At 35.0% G+C, this 27,253-nt stretch overlaps 1 long non-coding RNA gene across 1 annotated transcript in view; it reads right to left on the bottom strand.

Moving 5' to 3' along the window:
* Positions 1-12,143: 12,143 nt before the first annotated feature.
* Positions 12,144-27,253, bottom strand: part of LOC102156590 — an 88,754-nt gene continuing 73,644 nt past the window's right edge. Inside the window, exons 3-4 of the long non-coding RNA XR_005370866.1 lie at positions 13,264-13,353; positions 12,144-12,305 (exon numbers count right to left, since the gene is read on the bottom strand). This is a non-coding gene — a long non-coding RNA (uncharacterized LOC102156590). The remainder of the gene's footprint in view (positions 12,306-13,263; positions 13,354-27,253) is intronic.

The raw sequence follows: 27,253 nt of genomic DNA, 5'->3' as shown, positions 1-27,253 counted from the left end.
CTCTGCCAACTCTCAGACCACATGCTAGCTGAATGTCAGCAAGTCTTCATTTCCTGAGACTGACTCCACATGTTTACATGGATGTTAACACCATCTTTGTTTTAACATTATCTTTTCTGACTATTTCATCTAATAATTACATAAATCAGACTACATACATTATGAGAATAGATTTTCAAGCTATAATAAGTAAGCTATGAAGTGTTTGGCATAAACGTAAAAATGAATCTCAACTGTGATAAATCTGGGAAAATTTTATCCTTTCTAGAGGAATATGCAGTCCATGATTCTTTAATTGCACCCTTCTATTCAAATTCCAATTCTTACTCTGTACGGGGCTTTTGAAGAACTGACTCTGCCTCAAAATGTAGGACAAGCTTTCCCTCCTTTTCTCACCTCATTAAAGTCAAATGAGGTGAAAAGGGAAAAAAAGGTCATGTATTAGCTTCCAAATCTATTCCATATATACTGTGGAAACAGTGTTTTAAAACTAATATGAAGACGGGCTTCAATATAGTTATTTTCTAAACTTCTTTAAAGAATAGGGAGGGCTTCTTGGAGTAAAATTTGAGTTTCATTCCTTGTATGTAATTATATTTTCCTTCTGATTTTACCAAAGGCTCCGGTTTCATCTGAATCCAACCCTCCACTCAGTCTGTGCAGACTGGTTGGATTAGGTAAACTGAAGTCCCATCAAGATAAAGTTGCCCTGAGGAGCACAAAAGGGCATTACAGAGAATCGGGTAAACTGTGAATAGAGTCTTCTGTGTGAAATAAATTAACTATAAAAGGCCCCCAGGTGGCTTCTCCTATCTTCCAAGAATTAACAACGTTTCATTGTTATTGAATAAATTTGTGGGATTTTTTTTTAATGACAGAATAACTGTTACATATACATTATATAATTCATTCCATCCTGGCAGGAAATGGCCTTCAATTTTCTCTGGGGAACTGTGCAAACATCTGGATAATCTTGAAATCTTTTAATATGAAAGAGTTGTAATTACCCCCAAACTTAGTACTTCCCACATTTATTTCCTCTTTTTTCAATGATTAGAAATGTCTTTCTTTCTCACTGTGGATTTAAAGATTAGTTATGAAGGAATTAATTTTGTGATGTGTCCCCACAAAGGACACAGTTCTCAGCCTCATCCCACGAAAATTCATAGAAAATTAATTTTTGCCATTTTTCTTCAAGGCAGCCAAATTTCCTAATTTTACAGATGTTCTTTTCTCTTTTTTTTTTTAATTTGCCAACACAGTTTCCTTTAGCTTTGTATGTTGAACTGAAATGACTTTTTACTGTAGTGAGTAGTATTACATAGTTGTTTATATTTAGCTCTGCATTCTCATTCATCACTACCCTATGGAAGAATTTTGACAAGCAATGTACAAATGTGACATGGGTACAAAAGTATATCTCAGAGGTCTGGAATCTTTGGGTGAATGCCATGCTCACCATAGTGCACATAACTTTGGAGGAGAATTTCCAGTAAGTTACATAGAATATGAATATAGCTTTGACATTTTATTCTGTAATACTTCTTTGCTTTGTAGAAAGCAGTAGGAGTCCTTTACTCCCAATTCTTTCTATATTTTTTCTCCTTTTATGTCTTCTTAAGTGTTGGTTCTTTATTCTTTTAGTCAACTCTGGTTTTTTTTTATAGTTTAGTTGGCAAAATATTAATTAATCTCAAATTCTTTTCTTTCTTCCATTCCTCTCCTGCTATATCTGAGCATTTTTGTTTTATTTGTTTGTTTGGTCTTTTTATTCTCTTTTATTAATAGTACACATAGAGCTATATTATTTCCCTCTGTGGCTTACATTTGAGTTCCTTTATTTTCTTTGTGTTGGTTTTAGTGTTCTCTATTGAATCATGAGGACCTCGAAAGGAGAGGAAAAGCTGAATGGTCCAATTGGTTAATTGGTTGCTGAGTCACCAAATTTCCATTTTGTTAGGAAGGCAATTTTTGAACTTTAGTAATCTAGTTTAGTAATCTTTTTGGACCTCAGATTCTTGATTTGAAATAATAAACTATATATCCTATCAACTGGTTCAGTATGGAGTAATTAATTAGTTATTTCTTCTAAGCTATTTGAAGGTGTAATTTGTATTGAGTACTTACTAGTGTAGAATAACAAATATTTAATGATCCCTACCACATGGCTCGCACCATGATGCATGGTGGGGGAAGAAAGATGAATTAGGACTCCTTTCTCAGGGACCATTTTGAAAGACAAGCTTATATAGAAGAATAGTTTCAAGAGAACACAGAAAAGGCTTTACATTACAAGTATCTCTTTACTAGTAATTATTGTCAAAAATGATTAAAGAAGACAGTTTAGGTGATACAAAATTCATTTACTATTTCATAAAACAGACAGTCTCCATTCAGAGAACTGCAAAATGGGGTGGAAGGCAAGAAAGCTTTTACAAGATTAAGAATAAGGAACGAGAAAAAGTAGACAATATCTGATTGGGCAGGCCCACAAGTCAACCTTGTTTGGGGTGAGAAGGTCTAGAGTTGGCTTAGTGTTTGGGGAGATTGGCTGACTACTTAACTGCAGTTCTGATCAAGAGTAACATTTCTGGGGACAGAAAAGTTATCTAAGTTTTAGTTTGCTCATGTGACACCCCCAGGCAGGAATGGCTCCATCTTGGGCATAGGAAGCATTTCAACAGTGTTAAATATGTTTTTGTATCACTATGTTATTTTTTAATGTTCTGTATTGAAATAATGGTAAATTAGAGAGGAGAAATAAATTTCCAATATAATCTAGTCTTTCTGGATCCAAGCAGAATAATCCAAACAACATCAAATGGATTTTACCAAATTAATGCCAGTTATTATATCTATATCTTTAAAAAATTATTTTTTCTGTAATAAGTATTCACTTTGGTCTCTCATGTTAATCCATAGATTTCCTGTTTTAAATGCAGAGAAAGGAAGAATGAATTAACATTTGTTGAACACCTATTGCACACTCAGTATAATGCGAAGAGCTTTGAAAGCATCATTTCAATCAACAGTCAGAACAACTCTCCAAAGTAGGTTTTGTGAACTCTTGTTGAAGGATATGGGAAGTCAGACTGAGAGATCAGGCGATCTGCCCAAGGTCACCCACCCAGAAAATGTCAGTCAATATTCATACCCTGTTTCCCTCACTCCAAAGCCCATGCTATTTCTGCTATTACATATTTCTACCCCAAACAAAAATCACAGAAAAATCACAGAAGTTCAAATAGCCCTTTAAAGATACATGAGACTCTATTGGCCCCTGAGCCTAACTACCTTATCTTATGAATGAAGAAAAAAGGCCTGGAGAGTTTAAATGACTTGCTAGAATTCATTCTGCTAGTTGAGGTCAGAGATTTGAGCAGATACCTTTTTTTTTTTTCTCTCTCTCTCTCTAAGACAAGTCTATGTTCTGGAACATTCTGTCTAAAAATAAAGGAATAAAAATAATAAAAATAAAGGAATGAATTCCCTGCTATAGAAAACACTTAAATAGAAATGTGATGATTATATAAAAGCATTTTTTTAAGGGAAGGAAGTTTGGATTTGAAGACCTGAAAGCTTCCTTCCATCTCTCTAATTCTTTAAGGCTATATAATTAAAGATACTTTTCCATTATCTTCTCTCCAATTAAAATAAATGACTAAATGGAAATATAGTGCACCAAAATTTGTGGAATACAGCAAAAGCAGTTCTAGGAGGGAGGTTCGTAGCAATAAATGTCTACCTCAGAAAATGAGAAAAGTCTCAAACAATCTAACTTTACACCTCAAGGATTTGCAAAAGAAGAACAAATAAGGCCCACAAAATGTAGAAGAAAAAGTAACAGATTACAGCAGAAATAAATTTAACAGAGACTAAAAAGACTACAGATCAATAAAACTAAGAACTGATTCTTGAAAAGATAAATGAAATTGACAAGTTTTTAGCTAGACTTAACAAGAAAAAAAAAGAGGGAACTCAAATAAAATCAGAAATGGAAGAGATGTTATGTCTCTGCTTATATTGCAGAATTCATGGTAATTCCAACATCTTTGCCACATCTGAGTCCAATTCTGATGTTTGCTCTTTGTCTCTCAACTGTGTTTTTTGCCTTGCATCTTGTAATTTTCTTTCTTGATAACTGGGCATGATGTATTGGATAAAAGAACTGATATAAACAGTTCTTTAGTAATGTAGTGGTAAGGTATGAGTGAAAGGGAAGTGTTTTCTACTCTTATGACTAGGTGTCAGTCTTTTAGTGAGCCAGTGCTTCCATAGTGTGAAGTTCGCATGTTTCTTTGTCCCCCCCATCTTCTCATTCCCCTTAGATGGGAGTTGGATATTTCCCTTCTCCCACATAGAAGGGTAGAGAGGGCTAGAGTAATTCCTTTTCTTGACAAGGAAACTAGAGTCAGCAGGAATTGAATATGTCCCTTTCCCCAGGTTTTTTTCATTATTATTATTATTATTGGAGTTCAATTTGCCAACATTTAGCATAACACCCAGTGCTCATCCCGCCAAGTGCCCCTTTCGCCAGGTTAATCAGGCTCTGATAAAACTCCATCAGGTTAGGTTCTCATTAGCTAGTTTCTCCTGGGGCAGACCTTCTTAAGAAGAATACAATTCTCTGGCATACTTCAAAATCGCTCCTTTCTCCACTCCCTACCAGAAGCACAAGAGATTTATCTCCAGTATTTATTCTGAGAAACTGGCAGGGATACCTAGGAGGTAGAACTCAAGAGTGGACAGACCTCTCCCTACCACCATGACTATGTCCCCCTGGGGTTTCTAATATTCAGGGTTCACACTGAACATTTAACAATTCATCAACACAGTACAGATCTCTCTACCCTGGAACTGGTTCTTGAGAGGTTTTAGCTCATGAGTTTCTGCTCTAGTAAATTGTAATTCTTTGTATTTTCCTATTAGTCACACCAATTTTGGGGAGCAGCAGTTTGCCCTGTGTTCTCACTTCTCTTATGGATCTAGGAAGGAATGCTGATTTTTCAGTTTGTTCAACTTTTTACTTATTGTTAGGACAGAGTGGCAATTTCCAAGCTTTTCATATGCTGCACCAGAAACTGAAGTCTCAGAATTTTAATTTTTGATAATTTTTATAATTGTTTGTGTTCAAGATTTCCTCAGAGCTCACCATCCCTAACCTTACAACAGAATATAGGGTCAACTCTGAAAGGTAAGGAAAGTTTACTCTCGATATGTCTCTCGCTAGTTGTCTTTCCTCTCCCATTCTCTTTCTCCCACTCTCTTATCCTTCTCCCTCTAAGTCTTCCTTGCCTTCCTCTTTCCCTTATCTCATACACACACACACACACACACACACACACACACACACACACACACAGAGTTAAAATACCCTGGGTCTTTGTCCTTAGGCAATCCATGATTAAGTTTATAAAAATAATAGAAAAAAGTTGTAAGCCTAATATGCTAGTGATATGCTAGGCACTAGGTTTTCCCATATCCTATCCCAATATTCAATTTACTTCTTGTACACAGAGTCTTTTGTTTTATACAATTGGTCTCTGACCTATTTCCCTTCAAACAAATCCCTTTAAAACTTAAATACACAAATAGTGTAAGAAAATATTTTCCCCTATTTTTCCTTTAAAATTTTTTTTCTTTAATATAAATTGATAAGTTACTATTTTAATTTTGTATCATAAAGTGTAAGTTATTATCAAATTGAATAGATGATTCTAGGAATATTATATTAATTTTCATCCTCAGATCCAGGGTTATGGGTGGGAGGTGGAAAAATGTAAAATATTTTCTCTTTAATTTTAATCAATAAGACACTGCTAATTAATACAGGTGAAGTAAAAATCAGCTTTTATTTAAATAGTTTTATTTTTTAAATTATCATGGGATTTCATGCTCACTGTGAATCATCCAAACATAATAGAAGTATATTAAAGAAAAGCAAAAGTTTCCTCTCCTTATATGCCCCTAACCCCCACTGCTCAAGGGTACCACTATTAACAGTATAATTGCTACACTTCTAGGCATTTTTGGCTTTATGCGCACACACACACATATACACACAGAAAAAGGATCCTATACAGAAAGAGGATCCTATACATAATATTTTTCATTTTGCTTTTATCCACTCAACAGTACTGGAAACTTTTTATACAACTACATATAAATCTGCCTCATTTATTTCAATGTCTAGCTAGTATTCCATCTTATAGATGTGCCATAATTTATTTAACCATTCTCTGGTTGATAAACATTTAGTCTGTTTTCAATTTTTCACCATTACAAATAATGTTGCAATAAACATCCTTGTACATAAATTATTATGACATGTTTATTTTTACCATTCCCCCTAAAAAATCTGACAAACCCACAATCTCAAACTAAACAAACACTTCAGTGTCTATTTCCAAGTTTGAACTGCAGAGTACACAGTTGGGCAACATCCTACAGAGGAACAAAGCACACAGCTTGCACCTTAATACAGTGAGCTACAGATGATTTGAAGACCTTGAAGATCAATGGATCTTAATATGCTCTCAACAAGGAAAGAACCCATTTAGATACAGGCTGGGATCCACAGTTGATGTTTATAAAGGAAGGGAATAAATGGGAGGAGAAAAATGAAGAACTCAAAGGGTAATGCCTGAAATATCAAACACTCCAAAGGGCATCTGAGGTAAGATTCAGGGGGAAAAAAATTAAAGGAAAAGAAAACAAACTCTGACACTTGCCAAGTACTTACAGGAAGCAAAGGTCAAAGCTCATATTAAGTATATGGGCTTCTTAGGGGTTACACACCCTCAAAATTGCTGTAGTCATCCCTTGTCATGAGTATTCAACTACTGCAACAGACTCTAATAGTTAGTGCCATATACAAAAGTAGCCATGTGGGGATCCCTGGGTGGCGCAGCAGTTTGGCGCCTGCCTTTGGCCCAGGGCGCGATCCTGGAGACCCGGGATCGAATCCCACGTCGGGCTCCCGGTGCATGGAGCCTGCTTCATCCTCTGCCTATGTCTCTGCCTCTCTCTCTTTCTCTCTCTGTGACTATCATAAATAAATAAAACTTAAAAAAAAAGAATGAAAAAAAAAACAAAAAAACAAAAGTAGCCATGTGAAATGTCCCAGGCAAGTAACATTTTGATCACAGGCAGAAAACTCAATCTCCTAGCCTCACTGCATTTCTGACCTATGTTGGAAACATCCCACCAAACTTTGTTTCTCCTCTCTCCAACCCCATATCTCTTCTTTAACATGACAGTTCAGATATAATTTTTGAGCAACTGTAATGTGCCCAATACTATGCTAAGTATCTGTCAGACATTATCTCATTGAACCTTCACAGTACCATGAAATCAATGCAATTATTAGTCTCATTATGCAGACTCAAAGAAATCAGTGCTAATAAGTGGCAGAACCAGGGCTTCAATCCAGTGGACACACTATAAAGCCCCTGTGTCTAATCACTACAGAATATCATCTATTTTTTTCTGAATGTTCAAGGAAGAAATCTTCAGATAGGAGTGATAGAACCCTGTTAATATATATGGCAATGAGAGTAGAACTACTGCACTTCCACTGGCCTTTTTCTTAGTCGTCAGGGAAACTAATTCTCAGATTGTCAGCAGAGGCCTGAAAGTCCAAAGTAAAGAGAAGAATTAACCCTTCAAAATGTGTTTGAGGTCTTTCCAAAAGTTTTAAAGGAATACCGAATACGACTATTGAGTCAAATTTGAAACCTTTGAGAAATCATAAAGAATGAAATAAATACATGATAATAGAAAACAGACAAAGATTTGATATTCAAAGAGGAGAAGGTGGATTTTGAAAATTTCTATCTAGGTGTATTTAGCAAAAATGAGCAGAATTCCAGGGCTGATTATCAAAAGCATTTCTCACATGAAGATGAAGCAAAAATCTCTAGACAGATCTACAGATTTAAAAGGGGAAAATTCTGTTTCTTTTTTTTTTTCTGTATGTGTTTGTTTGTGATGGACCAATTTACCTGGATATTGCTGAAATCCCTACCATTTAGCAGAAAAGTCTTTAGTAAAAGCTTTCATGATGGAGGTATATGAGACAGAAAACTACAAGGCCAATCATATGCAGTTTGCTAAAAGTCTAATCATTTCAACCAGTAAACCAAAGATTGTTGGTTAAGTTTCCAAATATGTCCAAAATTAAATTTCTAATAATAAGTCGTAGCAAATACAGTAGGTAGAAGTAGATAGAAGATTCAGGATTTAAACAATTTAAGCAGGATGTCCTGGCCCAAATCTAGAAAGATAAAATTCAATATAGATAATAAAAGCAAAATATCTGAGACAGTTTATTTCCTAAGTAATTTTGGATAATACCTCCTAATGACATGATTGAGCATTTCTGATACCTGAAAAACAGGACAAACAAAGAAAAGTTCTACCATGAAATTTAATTAAATAGCTAACACTACTTTGGGCATGTATTAAGCCTTAGGTAGATAGTACATAAAGATACAGAACAGTTGGGCAATCTCAAGCTGCATGACTCAGTCACCTCCCTGCATCCAATATTTCATTTCTTTCTAGGATAGAAAAAAGTCTTCTATACTTTTTAGCTCATAGTTTCTTCTTTCTTCATTAACCTACTTTATGGAAAACCTACTGCAAATACTGACTTCTGCTCTCACACAAAATTGCTAGCTATGATGTTTGGAGCAGACAGTGTGCATGTCAACCTAATAGCCATATCCCCCATTTTAATGCTGTTGGTACCCAAATTGCCCTGGGATCTATCCTTCCCCATTTAACTCAGATAAACTATGAAGGGCCCATGGTCAATTATAGAGTTTCATCTTCCTTGGCAATGATTGGTTTGGGTAAAGGGCATGCAATCTCGTTTGGGCCAATAAGACCTGAATACATTCATCCATTCACTCCACAAATATTTACCCACTACATGGCAGACACTAGATCTCAGGGAAATAGCAATGAACAAAGCAGAAAGCCTACACAGGTCCCAGGTTTTATTTAGAGAAGAGACAAAATTAATAAAAAATGTTTTGGGGAAAAGATCCTTCACTTTTAATATGTATTTTTAAAGCCAAGGGAAGAAATTGTTCTTTAACTTTCTCTGACATTGATGAATAGGATGTGATGCTTAGAGCTTTAGCAATATGAAGAGGAGCTAGCCAATAGCTAGCTAGGATAGCAATGCAGAAAAATGGGAAGAACCATTACTGAGCTGCTAAACTAATCAACCTGGCTACCATAATGTTTAAACCACTTACTTGTATTTGAGTTTTTTGTTACATTCTGTTGAGTGTATTCCAACTGATATGATATGGTATACAGATTTGGTAGAAAAGATTTCAGCAATATACCTGATCTCTGACCATTTTTTACAGGTAGAATTGACTAGGAAATTCATCACCTCCCTGGTAATAGATGACATTAAACAAAAAAATGAATCTATGCTCCATTTTCCTTGTGCATTGGCCATGGAAGAAGAAAAAAATATATAGAATGTAAACACACAGGCAACCAGCCCACTAAGAGAAGAATATACATCCCTTGTAAATATGCTTCGGTATAGCTCTAGATTGCTGTTGTCTGGCACTGGAAGAATGAGTATTTATTATCACAGAAAGATAAAGGGTATTTTTGAGTCTTTGCTTATCCATGTTCTTATTGTAACTACGACTCATCCATAATCATAATCTATCTAGCTATGCAATGCATACTTAATCTTTAGCAGATGTTTGGAAATTCTAATTTGAAATCTTAATTAAAATTATTTAATCATGGGAATATTAAATGAGGGGAAGCATTCTTTTTTATACAAATAAAGACATGGACAACATAGCTAACAGGTATTTCCAAAAACTGGTGAGATGGAACTATATTATTTTCTAAAACATTGAGGTAAAAAGGCTAAAAGCAGGGATGTGCCTTCCATGATTACAGAAGCAAAAATTCTGTCATGGAGACAGAAAAGGAGTAACTTAATAGATAATTATTGAATGAATGAATATTTGAGCACCCACAGTACTATGATGTATATTTATGGTTTCTTTTTATTTATGTATTTATTTAAGTTCAATTTGCCAACATATAGTAAAACACCCGGTGCTCATCCCATCAAGTGCCCTCCTCAGTGCCCATCATCCAAGTACCCTATCACCCCAGCCACCTCCCCTTCCACAATCCTTTGTTTGTTTCCCAGAGTTAGGAGTCTCTCATGTTTTGTCTCCCTCTCTAATTTTTCTCACTCATTTTCCCTCCTTTCCCTTATAATCTCTTTCACTATTTCTTATATTCCATGTGTGAGTGAAAACCATATGATGATTGTCCTCCAATTGACTTCTTTCACTCAACATGATACCCTCCAGTTCCATCCACGTCAAAGCAAAAAGTGGGGATTCATCCTTTCTGATAGCAGAGTAATATTCCATTGTATATATAGGCCACATTTTCTTTATCCATTCGTCTGTAGAAGGACATCTCAGCTCCTTCCAGTTTGGCTATTGTGGACATTGCTGCTATGAAGATTGGGGTGCAGGTGTCCTGGCGTGTACTACATCAGTATCTTTAGGATAAACAGTAGTGTAATTGCTGAGTCATAGGGTTTCTTTTTACACAAAGGTATAGCCCTTATCTTTCAAAAACTTATGTTTCTGCTGATAATACGAGAGATAAGTCAATATATATTTATCTATCATCTTTCCCCTCCCTCTCACCCTTCCTCCCTTTCTTTCCTTCCACCCCCTTTTTCAGCAAACCATGAATGATTTTTATGGAGCAGATATTTTTTGTGGTATGTGATTAAGACAGGTAAGACAGAGTTTTCCCCTAAGAAGCTTATTATACTCCAAGAAAAGCAAAAATACTTTTAATTTTTTTCAAAGATTTTATTTATTTGAGAGAGAGAGAGAGAGAATGAGCAGGAAGGAGAGGCAGAGCAGGAGGGAGAAGAAAGCCCACCACTGAGTAGGACCTGGATCATGACCTAAGCCAAAGGCAGATGGTTAACCAACTGAGCCACCCAAGTGCCCCAGAAAAGATACATTTAAAGTTTCATTTATTTGCCTAGTGAATGTTATTGGGTAAACAGTGAATGCTACTGAATTCCAAAGTGAGGAGCAGGATTGCTATGAGCAGAATTCATGTAGAAATATGTAAGGGAAAAAAAAAGAAATATGTAAGGGGAAAAGTAGTTTTTGAATTGAATTTAATAAGGTGATGAGAATATGTAAAAGGAAAGGAAGGATTGATGAAGACTGGGAGAAATGTAGAACAGAAGTACACATGTACAGATGAATAATGAAGCAATGAATAGCTTGCTTTGTTGAAGGTATGTTGAGAGTTAAGTTTGGAACCGTAGAGTAGGATCATGTAATAGAAGACTTTGAAAGGCAGACTAATTCTTCATCTAAAGCTATAGGCATAGGAGTCTATAATTTAAGGAAGGCAAGAAATACAGAAGAGAACCTAAGAAGAATTGTCTGTCATTGATGTAGGCAGTGGAAAGCAAAACTTGCTTCCTTACTGAACTATGATGTTTGAGCTGAAATAAGGTTTCTAACGAAGAGTAAATAATTGTGGGCCAAAGTATCTGTGATATTGTAGTTTGTAAAAATATATATATTTTGTCTTTGTCCAGTTCCTGGCACATGGCTCCTAAAACTAGGAATTTCCTGAGATGAGAATGATAAAAGTGTCTTCTGTTGTATTAATGAGGTGACTTTTAGGAAGCATCCAAGAATGGAGGTTTGTTGCCAGTGAAACCAACCTTGTGATTAGAGGGTTAAAACTTTCAGCCCTACCCAACCCTTCCCTTAGAAGAAAGGTCCAATCACCAGTGGCCAGTGATTTAATCAATCATGCCTATGTATTGATGCTTCCATAAAAACCCAAAAGGACAGAGTTGAGAAGGCTTCCAAGTTTGTGACTCACAGAGGTGTTGAGAGAGCAGTGTGCTAGGAAAGCATAGAAACCCCACCCTTTCCCTACACCTTGGCCTATGCATCTCTTCCATCTAGCTATTCCTGAGTTACATCCTTTTATAATAAACCAGTAATTACAATCTACTGCGTAAGATGTTTGAGTTTCGCAAACCCCTCTAGCAAACTAGCCGAACGCAAGGAGGGGGTTGTTGAAATTCCGACCTATAGCCAGTTGTTCAAGAGCACACGTGACTACCAGAACTTACAATTGTGTCTGAACATGGGGGGCTGGAGCATCTTATGGGACTGCGCATCTTATGGGACTCTTAACCTGTGGGATCTGATGCCATCTCCAAGTAGACAGTGTCAGAATTCAGTTAGTTGCTTGATGTTATTGGAAAAAAAACACACACACATTATGACTAGAGTCAGATTTGCAGCACCACAATGAAAACAGGAAGAATTGGGTATTTATACAGTTACAGAATTTGAGATTCCCATAATAATGATGATAATATTTTTAACTGCTAAAGTTTGATTATAGAATGGATAAGGATAAGAAATAATTTAAGCAACAAAATCACCAATTGCATTATTACTTCAAAAAAGCAAAGTATCAAATTTCAAAACCAATAACCAAAATGTTAGTTTAAAAATACATACACTAACTCATTCTCATTCATTACATTAAATTGTTTCAAAATATATTTTAAATACTAATTTTGATGATAAAAATCTATTAATGAATTAAGCAATCTCCTAGAAAACGTTTTATTAATCCAGTCACATCCTATAACCACTAGAAAAGCTTGGGAATACTAATAAGGAATGTTTTAACGAAATGAAATATCCTAACACCAAACTACCCAGATTGTGCTACTCAAGATTCTCAATGAAGAAATGCTAAATATCATCAAAGGTTTCTCCAAAGCCAAAGCCCTGGGGCATAACACACTCCTCCAAGAATTATGTTCTAAATTAGCTAGTGTTCACCTCAATCGTTTATTAAAACTTTATAACCAGAACTTGAAATTAAAAACCATCCATATTATACACTCTGTCAATATTTTATGCATTATATTAAGAAGTAGGAACTGCTACATTTTAAATTTCTCTTTGGCTCTCTGCCTTCAAAAACACCGGTTTGGGAGGTATGACTCAGATTCTCACCTGGCAGGTAGAACACAAAATGTTCTCTTTTCACTTGTAAAGACAAGCCTGGACTCATGCCAGGAAGAATCGCTCCTGCTAATGTATGACCATTCATTGATAATATTCTAAACACAGGCCTTTTTATCGAAATAACTAATTTTTAAAATATTTAGTGAAAATGAGTACTTACATTGCTTAAGCTTACTTAAATGACTTTCTTCAACTTGGAGTCTGATGTGAAAGTTTTCTCAATTGCCAATAATTGCATCCCAAAGGAAATCTAAGGATAGAAAGCGATGGCATGCTGAATTTTCCAAAGGTAAAAGAGTATACATATTATAGAGCTAAGAAAATTGAGAAGCACTCACAAAGGAATATAATAATATTCCTCCCAATTCTCCCCCCAAAGTGTGTAATTATTACACCCACACAAATTAAAAGAGTGATGTTCTTCTCTTACACCCTGCCACATTTCTGCTCTAATGTGCTTACAGCTGGGTTAAGCAGAGGTTTATTCAAGTAGAATTAACAATCAGCGAAGCTTTGATATAATCCAAGGTCAAACCTACAAAATAACCTGCTGTGAGCGGAGGATGGAAGATCAGTTGACAGCCCTCTCCTGATCTGGCCACTCCACCACTCACAAATTGTCAATGCACACAAGAATATGTAGTTGGCACTGCCCCTGGTGCAGTTTCTCCTCATTCGCTGTTTCCTCCAGCATAAATGGTTTTATAGAACACTTCGTCTAATTTTGGAGTGTGATTTCAAGCTCATTCATCAATGTTACCTCTTCACATGTCGGTGTTATTCACCATCTGAAACTGAATATGCAAACCCAATGATAGATGTGGCACATATTATAGGACAAAGTGAGACTACAGTCTTGCGTAGAGAGTACACCAAATATTTTCAATAACCTCTGCTTTTTTTAAAAGAGTGATTATGTTGTTATTGTGTTATTATTTTTTTAAATTCTACAACTGCCAGTTGGTCTTAAGGGAATTTTTAGGTCCTATGAAATTAAAGGCAAGTTTTAAAAGGAAAAATTTTCAGATAGAAGTTAAGGACATGGAAGGCATTTACTTATAGACAGATGAAATTGAATTCAAATCATTTCTTGTTTTAACGTCTTTCGGATCATGACAGATTGCCCATAAGCTCAGACAAGCACAGATCTCAGAGACCCCACGCAAAAGATGATTTAGCAAAATCCATAATGCTATAAAAAAGGAATTAAGAACAACTGAACCTCCAATCTAGATATCTGTGTGTTGTATTTAATGAGAGGCATCACAATACTCTGTATTCTCTGTACTGGGAACATGTAAGATGGCTAAAGAGTAAGAATAAACCAATAGCATAGTTGTGAAACTAGGAAGGAAAACATAGGATAAGACAAAATTTTCCAAGAACAGTAGGCACATATTCTCTTCAAAAAAAGAACCATCTGATAAATAAAAATGTATATATTTTTTCAAAATCAATATTTCACATTTAATCATTTATTTGAGTCCCATCAGAAAAAAAGAAGATAATACTTATTCCACCAAACCAATTTAGCTTTTTACCTTCCTGTAGGCATTATAATTATTCCCTGTACACATTGCCATTAACATGTCAAGAAAAAGTCTTTAATATCCTCATTTTAAAAGATTTACATCATTGCTCTTGCTCCCTAGGATGCTGTCATTTTCATATATCCATCATTAAATGAGTATCGTGCCCCCATTTCCTTTTTCATTTTCAAAGGAAGACTGGACTGGGCTTTATTAGCATTTTAAATCTATTTTTCTAAAGGAAAAAAGATACCAAAAATCAACGAAACTTTTCCCTGTGATATTAACAATCACTAGGTGGTCTTAAATTTCCTGCTTTTCTATGTTGCTTTCATGTCAGGAACTGGAGATCTCTTTTGAGTTGGCTTTTACCCAAAGATCTTAAATTGGCTCAAACTTGAACAAACTGTGGTTTTTTTAAAAAAATTGTTTTTTTGTAACACTTTTTCCTGACACTTCAAAGAAAGTGTTAATTCAAATTACTATTCAAAGACACAAATTAAGCAAAAATAGTATGTTGCTTTCTTTATGTAAAGAAAGTTTGCAATTGAAAAATTTATAATATCACGAAATAGCCAAGGTGAATAAGCCAAATTGGGAGATTAATTAAATAGATCCGTCAGAAAAATGATGACCAAAATGTGAAACTAGAATATCACTCCATATGGCAGACCAATTGGTTTCATCTACTCCACCGCAGATAACTTAATGTCAGGTAGCTGTCATACAAATGGGTAGCCCATGACACCAGTAGCCTTCATGTGAAAATAATGACAGCTTACAAACCCCTTCATTTTCTCTGGAAAAACTCAAAGCACACATATTACTAGGTCATTAGCTTCAAGTCTACATGAAGGTTTCTTCTCAATATCATCTACACAAGATTCAGAAACACTGGTCCAATTATCTTTCGGATCCAAAACTCTATTCTTCATGGAAACCGTCTTACTAATATATACAGACTTTGTTAGACTTCATATGGTATTTTAAATGCTAATTTCCTTTATTTGTATATGTCACTTATACAAGATAGTTTTCTAATATTAGATAACATAGTATAATAACAAATCTAATGGTTCATTTGCTCTAAAATTAGTGTAGCTTAAGATGAGTGTGGTTTAAAACACTATGATGAATTTTATTGTTGTTGTCCTTAATAGTCCTCTCTGGGCAAAGGTAAAAAACCTGTACCATTTTCAATCCTGTATTTATAAACAAGTCTTTGCTATCAACTGCTAAGTATTTCTATAAAAAAAAAATCTGTTTTTGAAAATCTGTCTAGGGATCCCTGGGTGGCACAGCGGTTTGGCGCCTGCCTTTGGCCCAGGGCGCGATCCTGGAGACCCGGGATCGAATCCCACATCGGGCTCCCGGTGCATGGAGCCTGCTTCTCCCTCGGCCTGTGTCTCTGCCTCTCTCTCTCTCTCTCTCTGTGACTATCATAAAATAAATAAAAATTGAAAAAAAATATTAAAAAAAAAAAAAGAAAATCTGTCTAAAAATAGATCTCCTAAAAGAAAATCATCTACCTAAAATCACCTATCTACATTACATATTCATATTACTGAATTTTTAGTTTGAAATTCTTTTTTTAAGGATTTTTATCTATTTATTCATGAGATACACAGAGAGAGGCAGAGACATAGGCAGAGCAAGAAGTAGGTTCCCTATAGGGAGCCTGATGCGGACTCAACCCCCAAACCCTGGGATCATGACCTCAGCCAAAGGCAGATGCTCAACCACGGAGCCATCCAGGTGCCCTAGATTGAAATTCTTGCTTAAAGGATACCTTATTTAAAATTCAATAAAAGATAATACTAAATAATGAAAATAGGCACTGGATTTATCCAAACCTGGGTTTGAGTCCCATCTTGTCATTTACTAATGCTATGACTTTAAGAGATTCAATTAATCTTCTGTTTTATCTTATGAAAATAAAGATAATAATCTCTATTTGGCAGGTTCTTTTTTTTTTAATTTTTATTTATTTATGATAGTCACACACAGAGAGAGAGAGAGGCAGAGACACAGGCAGAGGGAGAAGCAGGCTCCATGAACCGGGAGCCTGACGTGGGATTCGATCCCAGGTATCCAGGATCGTGCCCTGGGCCAAAGGCAGGCGCCAAACCGCTGCGCCACCCAGGGATCCCTATTTGGCAGGTTCTTAAGATTACTCTAATATCAAATGCACAGCTTGGTCACAGGCAGTGCAGCATAACAATTAAGATCACAAAGTCTAGAAACAGACTGCCCAGGGTTCAAATCCCAGCCATGCCACTATTAAGTTGTAACCTCGAATTCTCTTTGCTTCAGTTTCCTCACCTGAAAAATGGTAACACAGAGTACCCACCTCAATCGGCTGTTGTGAGGATTATTGAATAATCCATGTTGATTATTAAATTATACACTTGAAATAGTGCCCAACACAGAGTAGAGACTATACAAATATTAGCTGCTACTTTAAAACAATCTAATAAATGATAGTTATTGTGATGATGATGAAAAGAAAGAGGGAATCCAGAAGATGTAGAATGAGAGGAGAAACAGATCAAATGGTTTCATGCCAAGATAGATAATAATGATCCAAAAACAACATTGCCACTGTGACAAGGTTTAAAACAGCTCTCCCTATTAAAATCATTTCAGGTCTCCAGAGCTTGGAGAATTTTTTTCAAATCAATCATAATCCTGACACATGCTTTAAAATGGCCCCTTTCATATAACCAACAATCTAGTATGCGATTTTGCATCTTCTTGATTTCTTTTTCAAACCATGTTTACACTTTAATAATTCTTTCTTTGTTCATTTCTTTATTGTTCCTGCACACATTTTTCTTTCCAATCAGTTCATCATTTCTTTGATGGCAAGAATTTTGTGTTACTGACCTTTATAGACTATCTTGTCCCAAGCTAGAAAGACTATTGTTAAACATATATGTTATTAAACTCCTATGTGTTATCAAACTTAACTAATAACTTTCATGGCTAATATTTTGGACTCCTAAATGGGACACATACTTTGATCACTACTATCCATGTTTAAGAAATCAATTCTTTATCTATTGATATAATTCAAATTTAATTCAAATTTAACTCAAATTTATAAATCAACTTAAATTTTAGTCATTTGTGTTTAAACGTCGATTGGTTTTTACACAAATGAAGTTTAAAAGCATCCCAATTCTTCCAAAATTATGAAAGCTGTACTCTTCTTGCATAACCAATAATCTATGAAATCTCAGAGACTTTAATGTGATTATACAAGTGAGATAAGCAAGGTGGTAAGATCTTATGGCTACAGGAAGAACTAGAGAATAGAAAAAAGTCCACTATATGAGTACTTCTTCAACTCAGAACATTTTTCTTCCAGTATATCTTTGATAACTGTTTCATTCCCAATTGTTTTGTTCTCTCCTCCAGGTATTATCCATTAGCTGAAGTTTGGCTTTCTTATTTATTATTTTGATCTCATCATTGTGATTTCTTTGCATAAAAATATGCACTGGGGGAACTTCTCACAATTTTCTCTGCATCTCACTGGTTTGATTTCCTCAGCATCAATTCTCCATTTACTAGACTCCAGTGGATTTTAATTCAGTTGTTATGTTCTAATGACTTATTTAATGTATTATTTCTCTGCAAACGTTGCCAAAATATAAATACTGCTTTTGTTCTTTTATTTTAAAATACTCTTATTCGAATTCTAAAGAAATATTTCGTCTTACAGAAGTTTTGAAATGTAAAAGATAAAAACATCTTATCCATTTACCAATCAAATTTGAGTCCCTACTATATGATAAGCAATGGGAATTTAAAGACAAATGAAACATGTTCTCAACTTCAAGGAACTTAGAATAAAGGTGATGATAATGATAATAAAACTAATACATTTAAGGTGCATGTCTAGGTAATAGGCACTATGCTACACAGTGTAAATGTGTTATTGAATCTAATCTTCATAACAATACAAAATAGGTAATGATATACTGATTTTAGAGTAAAGAAACAAAAGCTAAAAGAGGTTAAGTAACTTGCTCAAGGTTATTTAGACCCAGGATTCCAAAATCTATGGCTACATCATTTTCTCTAACTTGTCATAGTTTCCTTCCACTAAGGTTAAAACAACATATGACATAAATACAATTGTATTTAAATAAAATAATGATTCAATGAGACTGGTAATATCTAACAGTTGCCAACCAATTTTATTTATTATAGGTTGAACCTGATAACTGAGAAATAAAAATCAAAATTAGACTTCATTATATATATGGAGTCAAATTTATATATATATGCTTATATATATGTTTATAGAGAGATAAATGGTTTAGGAGGAAAAACAGTGAACATTTATTAAAATAATACAAATATATAGCCTAGGTTTCTCTGCTGTTCAAATCAGCTTTCCCCAAAAAAACTCTCAATTTTCTTCTGTTTCCATTTATTCCATTCTAGTAGTACTTGCAATTTCTATAAAAGTAAGGTCTATGACCTCTAGGGAACTTATAAGCAGAGCAACCAATGTTTTCCTTTACCAAGGGAACAAAACCAACTTTTAAATTCATTCCCTCAGAATAGGGGTCTATAAACTTTCTCTGTAAGAGACCAGATAATAAATATCTTAGACATTGTGAACCATTTGGTCTTTGTCACAGCTACTTAACTCTGCCACTATAGTGCAAAAGGAGCCATAGACAGTACATAAGCAAATGAGCAGGACTGGATGTATTTTTTTCAAATTTTTATTTAAATTCTAGTAGTTAACATATAGTATAATATTGACTTCAGGAGTAGAATTTAGTGATTCATCACTTATATATAACATGCAGTACTCATCATAACAAGTGTCCTCCTTAATACCCATCAACTATCTAGCCCATCTCCTGCTAACCTCCCACCTCAATCTTCAGTCCTCTATCATTAAGAGTCTCTTATGGTTTGTTTCCCTGACTCTCTCTTTTTTATCCCTTACTATATGTTCATCTGTTTTGTTTCTTAAATTCCACATATGAGTATAATCATACAATATTTGTCTTTCTGACTTATTTCACTTAGCATAATACACTCTAACTCCATCTGTGTCACTGCAAATGGCAAGATTTCATTCTTTTTGATGGCTGAGTAATATTCCTGTGTGTGTGTTTGTGTGTGTGTGCACGCATGCATGCATGCATGTATTTGTACCACAATTTTATCCATTTATCAATGGATATTTGGGGTCTTCCCATAATTTGGCTATTGTTGATGATGCTGTTACAAACATCAGGGTGAATGTATCCCTTCAAATCTGTATTTGCATATCCTTTGGGTAAATATTTAGTACCGCAATTGCTAGATCATAAGGTAGTAGCTTGACTGCCTTTAAATTAAACTATAATTATGGACACTGACATTTGAAAAATTATATAATTTTTATATGTCACAGAACATTCTTCTTTGATTTTTCTCAGTCATTTAAAAATATAAAAACCATTTTTAATTCATGATTTCCTTTGTAACACTTATCATGTTTATAGATAAATAATGGGGTTTTTTTTGCAATTATTTGAAAGTTCCATGAGGACAAGGATCAGGTCTGTTATTTATATTGATCTGTCTTTGTGTTTTCCAGGCCAACTCATGAATTCTGTATTTTACTCTTTTGTCATTTTTCCCCAATTTATTTAGAGGCAAGTTATTTAATTTTGCCTCATTACAATAACCACAAACTATTCATTATACTGTGTCACCCTAGATACATTAATACATTAATACCCCCTTTGTATTTTTCAACCCCCTCAGAACTTCTTCAAGTTACTGCTTCACATCACAAAAAATTCCTGTTTCCTGGGTATGGAATAAAGATGACCACAGACTCCCTAATAGAGAGAGAGCAGTTGAAAGGAAAACCCATCAGCAATCTGATTATTAACTATAAGCAAGAGAGGGTCAAATGTCACTGGAAATAAAGGCATGAAAGGGTACCTATTGGGTGTAAATCTTCAGTCACAGTTCTCCAGAAGTTTTTGGGATATACTATCAAAGTTTTACCATACTAAAAAATCCTTGTAAGCATTATTACCCAAAAGCCAATGATTATGGAGTTTAAAAACAAAAATGAGCACAATCCCCTACAACTCTGAAATGGAAAAGTCATTGCAGAGGAGAGTAAATTTGATAATGGAAATATATGCACCACCTCCCCCCAAAAAAAGGCAATTGAAGCATCAACAGAAGAAGTGCATGTGAAGGGGATGAAGAGACATGAATATTACAAAATGGACAATCTTGCCAAATTAAATGTAATATTCTGGAATATCCCTTCTCTATTAACTCTAATTCTGTAAACCTTCAAGAAGGAAATGGAACTGTAAGAGAAAACTCCAATTAAGTCTCTGAGCCTAAGGCATATTCAAGCCTTAGTGATCCAACTAGAATGGCTTTATAACTCAAAGGTAATCTGATGATGTCAATCAGTGCTTTCTCATCATCCTCATTTTTCCTCCATCAAAAAAGGAAAGAAAAATGGCTTAATGTGACACAGCTCTAAAAAAGAAATATGTAACACAGAAGAAGTGCTATTTCCCCTTGACACACTGTTGTTAACCAACAAAGGGCCCACTGGAGAGGCAGGTGTTCCCTGGGGAATAAGATAAATCAGTGAGGGCATTCTGAGATTTAAACAGGAGGATGACTGAATCTAGAAGTATGTGTTTTTGTTTTTGTTTTTGTTTATTCTTTCTTTTATTCACTGAAGAGACTCAGAAAGAATGGTATTCCTTCAAATCTTTCCTATTCAGCTTTCAATGAAAGTAAGAGATATCTTGGTTCATTCTTGTTTCCTACAGTCCTTTGGGAGAGAGAAATGTGTATGTAGAGGATCAAACTTTTATGAAGTCACTCCGTGAAGCATCAGACAGATCTTTGAAAAGATGGAAAGATAACCCTTTTAGCTGAGTTTTTTAATGAATATGCTTCATCTCAATCCAGGCTGCAGAGTCAGTCCAGAATAAAAGCACACCCAGTCTTCTTCAATGGGTAGACTTTGCTTAAGATCACTTTTCTTGCTGACAGGAAAAGAAACTACAATTATGGTGTGCTGATGAATATGAATTTGTTTCTATTAAATCACATGTAATTAAGGTATCTTTTTTTGTTTTGCTTTTTAAGTTGTAAATTAGTATTTCTCATCACACTGTTGGTCCGTGCATTTCTGCATGGGGATAAAGGAAAAAGGACTATTCCCTTCTGACTGGACAGTGAGCATATGACCTTGCATGTCCACATCAGAGTATCTGGGTCTTCCCAGCACCTCAGTTCCAGAAATCAAGAAGGTGCTGAATAGTAGACACAATGCTAGTGAAAAGCTTCATTCTTCTTCCTGATAAACCGCTCCCTCCCAGGTTTACTTCCTCCAGGCAGGGCCCGGAAAAGCCACGCAGCAAGACATTTCTCTCTTTGAAAATGTTTCATTAATCAATCAGACAGGCTTAAAAAGAAGCAAATCAATCTAGCACCTACTTTTTTTGGACATTTGTGGATGTTAAAATAGGAACTTTGGCACTGATTTTTGAGTTCTCTGAGTGTTAAAAGATATTTTAAAATGGTAAAGATTTATTAGCTTTTTCATATAAATCAGAAAAATGCTTCCTTATTTTGAACTTTCAAAAGTGGACAAACGTGTTTTCTATAACAACTTCACCATGTTCCAAGACATAAATTTAATATCGTACAACCTTCAACATCCAAGGCAAATTGATCTCTTAGTACATAACTGCAGCTGACCCTTTGAACAACATGGATGCGAACTGTGCTGGTCCAAAAAATAATAATAATAATAATAATAAAACCAGACTGTTTCCCAATAAATACAGTATAGTACTGTAAATTTATTTTCTCATCATCGTGATTTTCTTAATAACATTTTCTTTTCTATAGCTTACTTTATTATAAGGATATAGTTTATAATACGTATCACATACAAAATATGTGTTAACCAACTATTTATGTTATCAATATATTAGTAGTTAAATTTGGGGGGTGTCAAAAGTTATACACAGATTTTTTTACTGCATGGGGGTAAGCACATTGTGCAAGGGTCAGCTGTATAATAATTGTGGTATTTTCCATATTGGCATAAAGATAAATCCAGACTGATATGGATTTAATTAATCCAGTAATTGCTGAGATATGGGTTGATGTTTATCTTTACACTATCTTTTGAAAAAAGAGCTAGCTAAGCAAATTAGAGCAGCATAGGCAAACCCATAAGGAGAGTGATTACCTAAGTGAATCCATTTATATACAACTTCTATAATTGCAACAGATCAGCTGGATGTTTTGATATATTACTTCCAAATCATTTGTCTTTTCAGTGTAAAGCTTCCTTTAGATAACAGTTGGTTAGCACACCATTAGTAATTGTGGGAATTTGAATAATTTAATTTCTTGGGGAAAAAATAATTCAGATGATGGTTGTTTGTGATAATTAGAGACAAAAGACTCAGTTTAAATCCTTGGACAACAACATTTACTGATGCTCACTTTCATAATCTGAAAAAATATATAATACTATATTTTATACAGTAGACTTGTGAGGATTAAACCAGATGAAAATCAAGCATCTGCCAAAGTGCCTGGACCACGGTAGGTTCCAAATTAACACTTTTTGAATATGAAATAAATCAATTATTTTCCAAATATTATAATAACTTAAGAAATTTTGTTCTGGCAAATATAGAAAATGTCTTTTACTATCAGCCTTTTAGAGTCCCTTTAGCAATGATTTCTGATTTAAGATATCCATTTAAAAATTCTAGTGCTCTTTTAAAATATTATTTTTTGATAGAGATGGGTTTTTATTATTGTTATAAACACTACTTTAAGACTCTTGTGACCAGGGGAGTTTAGTGAATACTCTAACTCCATTACCTATGTATTTACAATCCAGAAATAAGATGTTTGAGAGCACTGCTGGCTTTGGGATTCCTGGGGTGAGAAGAAGAGCAATGAAAAGGTGGAAGAGGATTCATTCCAGATGTCCACAAATTCCAAATACTACTCACCACAGCCCTGTTAGAAAAAGTTTTCTTTTAGTTTGAAGTGAATGGCTTTTTTCAATTTGAACTATTAAATTGGAATTCTTGGAAGCCTTAGTTTAACTGACTTATGAATATTCCTTTTATAGAGGTATACTTCTAACATCTTAGTTAATCTAATGATAGTACTTTGGGTAGGAATAGAGAATTTTAATTACTTTAATTACCATCTGGGGGTTATAAATATCCAAACCATAGAATAGGGTCAAAAAAAATGGGAAAACATCTAGCACAACATTCTCATTTGTCAGTATGAGGAAACAGAGACCTAGAAATTTTACCATCTTGTCTGACATCTAATGGAAGTTTCACTTCTAAAATTTGTATCTATCGAATAGTCTCTCAGTACCATTTTAACATAATCATGTTTCTTCTATGAATGTGATTACTTGAAGACATAGCTCTTAAGAATAGCTACCTGAAAAGTAGAGCTCTGTCCTTTTGTCAAGATGACACCATCAAAAATTGATTGGGATTCTGTTTTTATATGTGATCATAGAGGCAAGTGAAACCAAAAAAGTAAAGAATAAAGAAATAGTACAAACATAAAACCAGGAAGAAAAATCCTAGTTTGCATGGACATTTTATTAAGTATTAAGACAAGCATTTAAATCTATAAAGAGAAAGTCACCCTTTATGGTGACTCAGGGGGTGTGGAAAACAGGGAGTAAATGTAAAGTGTTTGGTGGAAAACATAAAACAATCCCCTTTCCAATCAACAAACAAAACAGCTCAGGCTTCTTTTTTTGTTTGCCTGTTTGGGAATATTTTAGCTACCTACTCTCAATTTTGGAATACCTAGCCAATGTCCACATTACAAACTTAGAGTCAGAAATAAAATCTCCAGAGAAAAACAAAATATTTAAAAGAACCTGTAGAGGATGCGGCTGGTTGACCAGCATGCACAGCAAACCCATAATCTCCTTCAATTTGTTTGTTGGAGTGTTGGAAAGAATTCCATATTCAAGGAAGGCATCTAAGTCCTCCTGGCCTAAGCAATGAAATAACGAAGAAGAGATGAACTATTTCTGTTTTAATTTTAAAATATAGCTAGGGCACATCTCAAGAACTCATTTTGGGAAGCTGTAATGTTTAACTCCAGGATCTTAAGATATATTACTCTTGTGTTGATGTCTGGGGCCTGTTAAATGCTGCATTTTATTCATTTTATATGAAATGTTTTCTCATAATTACTTCAATACCCACCAAACCATTATGCCTAATCTTCGATCATTTCCACAGGCCTCCCTGAAAATTCTGTCCCCAAAAGCCAAACATCTCTATAAAGCTTCCTTGGAGGTGAATCCTTGCCAATTATTTTCTGTTCATTTGAACTGTCAAGAGTAAATTTCATATCAGGTTTCCTTCTAAGATGCTTGATTTTCTGTGTGTGTGTGTGTGTGTGTATGTGTGTGTGTGAGACAGAGAGAGGGAGAGAGAGAAAGAGAGAGAAGGTAGGGCCTCTAAAGCACAACTCACTGCTGCATAAAACCGTGAGAGGCTTACTCGGTTTCCAAATATTTCCATTTCTGAAACTTGATTAATACCTTTCTGAAATTTAAAAGATAAATTTATCTAAACACCCTAAATGCTAAACAATGTGCTATTTCAGGCCAGGAAAAAAAAGAAAAAAGAAAAAGGAGAAGAAGAAGAAGAAGAAGAAGTTAAAACACTTTGGCAGAGGAAAGTAACTAGCATGAATGTTAAATGTGCTGAAATTGTTAAATCAATATTAAAATTCTCTTAGATAGCTCTTTAAAAAGCTTTGGTTTCTGATACAGAAGCTAAATTGCTGGAATATGTGTCCAGTTCTTGATGGCTTCTCTTCTTTCACTGTCAGAACAGGAAGATGCTCTGCTCATATTCGAATTTGAATACTGACGTTTTGCTAGAGGACAGACCAGACCACTCTCAACCAACAGAAAGAGAATGAATACATTTCCATCAAGATCTGGTACTGACCAATTTACCTCAAACACTGAGTTTTCCTTGGATCACCTCCTGTACAACAACAGAATCAGGCTTAAAATATGCTTGGTACAAAACAGAAACCCTTGCCCAAAGCTGGATTTGTAACCAAGAAATAAAACCTCTTCCTTCCAGAGAGCAAAGCCAGTCAGCTTATTTCATGCCATTAATATCTTTCTTATGCAAAAAACAAAAAAGTATGAACTCATTAGTAATGAATTACAACATTAACTTCCCTATTTCAATTCCAATTTCAACAGAGCTACAATTACTAAGAAATTATCTAAACTAAGAAAAGGGGGCTTAAAATCATCCATAAATATAGTATCAAGAGGGCAAAAAGAGAACAAAGGAAAAAATAAACTAAAAGCAGAGACACAGGGAAATGAAATATGGGCTAATATGTAGAAAAATGTATCAAGTAAGAAATAGGATTCTAGCCTGAGCCGGTGGGATCTTTGAAACATTAGTGTCTGTCATGGTCTCACACCTGAAACCTTTCTCTTAACAGAAAACATCTCTCAGCCACAGTTAAGCTCTTTGGAAAATCTAAAAACAACAACAACAACAACAACAACAAAACCCTGTTTCATAGCCCACTCTTCATCCTTGGGAAGATACTGACTATCTGACAACTCTCCAAGAAGGAAAAGACCTATTCAGTTTCCCATTTCCAGAACATAGGAGAGCACCTGCTCAAGAGTAGGCTCTCAATACGTGCTTGGGAGGTGAACAGACATGGACACCAGCCTTTTAACCATAGAATCTAACAGTCCAGTCCCCATCCAGCACTGGGATCAGAGCCACAGCAGAGGAAACGCACACACCTCTTTTAGGACCAGAGCTGTCAGAGCTAGCTCTTGCAACATCGGAAGTATTAGGGCTCAGTTGGCTGGTGCCAATAACAATACCAGTGCTTACCAAATAGGTTATACTAATAAATATAACTTTACAGGTCTCACAGATTTCTTTGTGTCTGCAACTCTACACCTGCCCCAAACCCCTAAACTGCAGAAACCAAGTTAGCTCGTCCTCTGGAGATGATAATAAGATTGGGCATCAAAGGTATGCTTTTGTGAGTGGGGCAAGGAGGGTGCGTGGGAACTCGAGCCTCAGTGCGTTCCTCCTATATTTTCAACAGAACCCTGAGTCAGGAGCGCAGTTGTGAGAGAACTGTCTTCTGTAAAAGAGGGGTAATGTTTACCTCAAACTACCCTTTTTTTCACTTCCTTGAGATGTAACACAGATTGCCTGTAACCATAGCAATCAGTTCAGCTGTGAACACCCTCACTTATTCAAGGCACAGAGGCAGTATAGGAGAGGAAACACTATTACAAATAGGAACAATAAGATTTAGTTTCAGATGCCACAACATGATTAGTTTGGTACTCAATTCCCAACCATAAGAAGCACAATATGCTTTCCGGGTTTCACCTGCTCTCTCCCGATCCTCAAGAGTAATATTAATTTTAATTTCTTCCAAAAATAATGATTAAATTTTTTCTAGGACTATCTTGAGAATGAAATAAAAATTTGGGAAAACATATCCTCAGCAATGTGCTGTGTACAAGAGAGC

The sequence above is a fragment of the Canis lupus genome, chromosome 15 (assembly GCF_011100685.1).
Source record: "Canis lupus familiaris isolate Mischka breed German Shepherd chromosome 15, alternate assembly UU_Cfam_GSD_1.0, whole genome shotgun sequence".
NCBI classification, from domain to species: Eukaryota; Metazoa; Chordata; class Mammalia; order Carnivora; family Canidae; genus Canis; species Canis lupus.
This window is presented reverse-complemented; position numbering and strand designations above follow the sequence as displayed.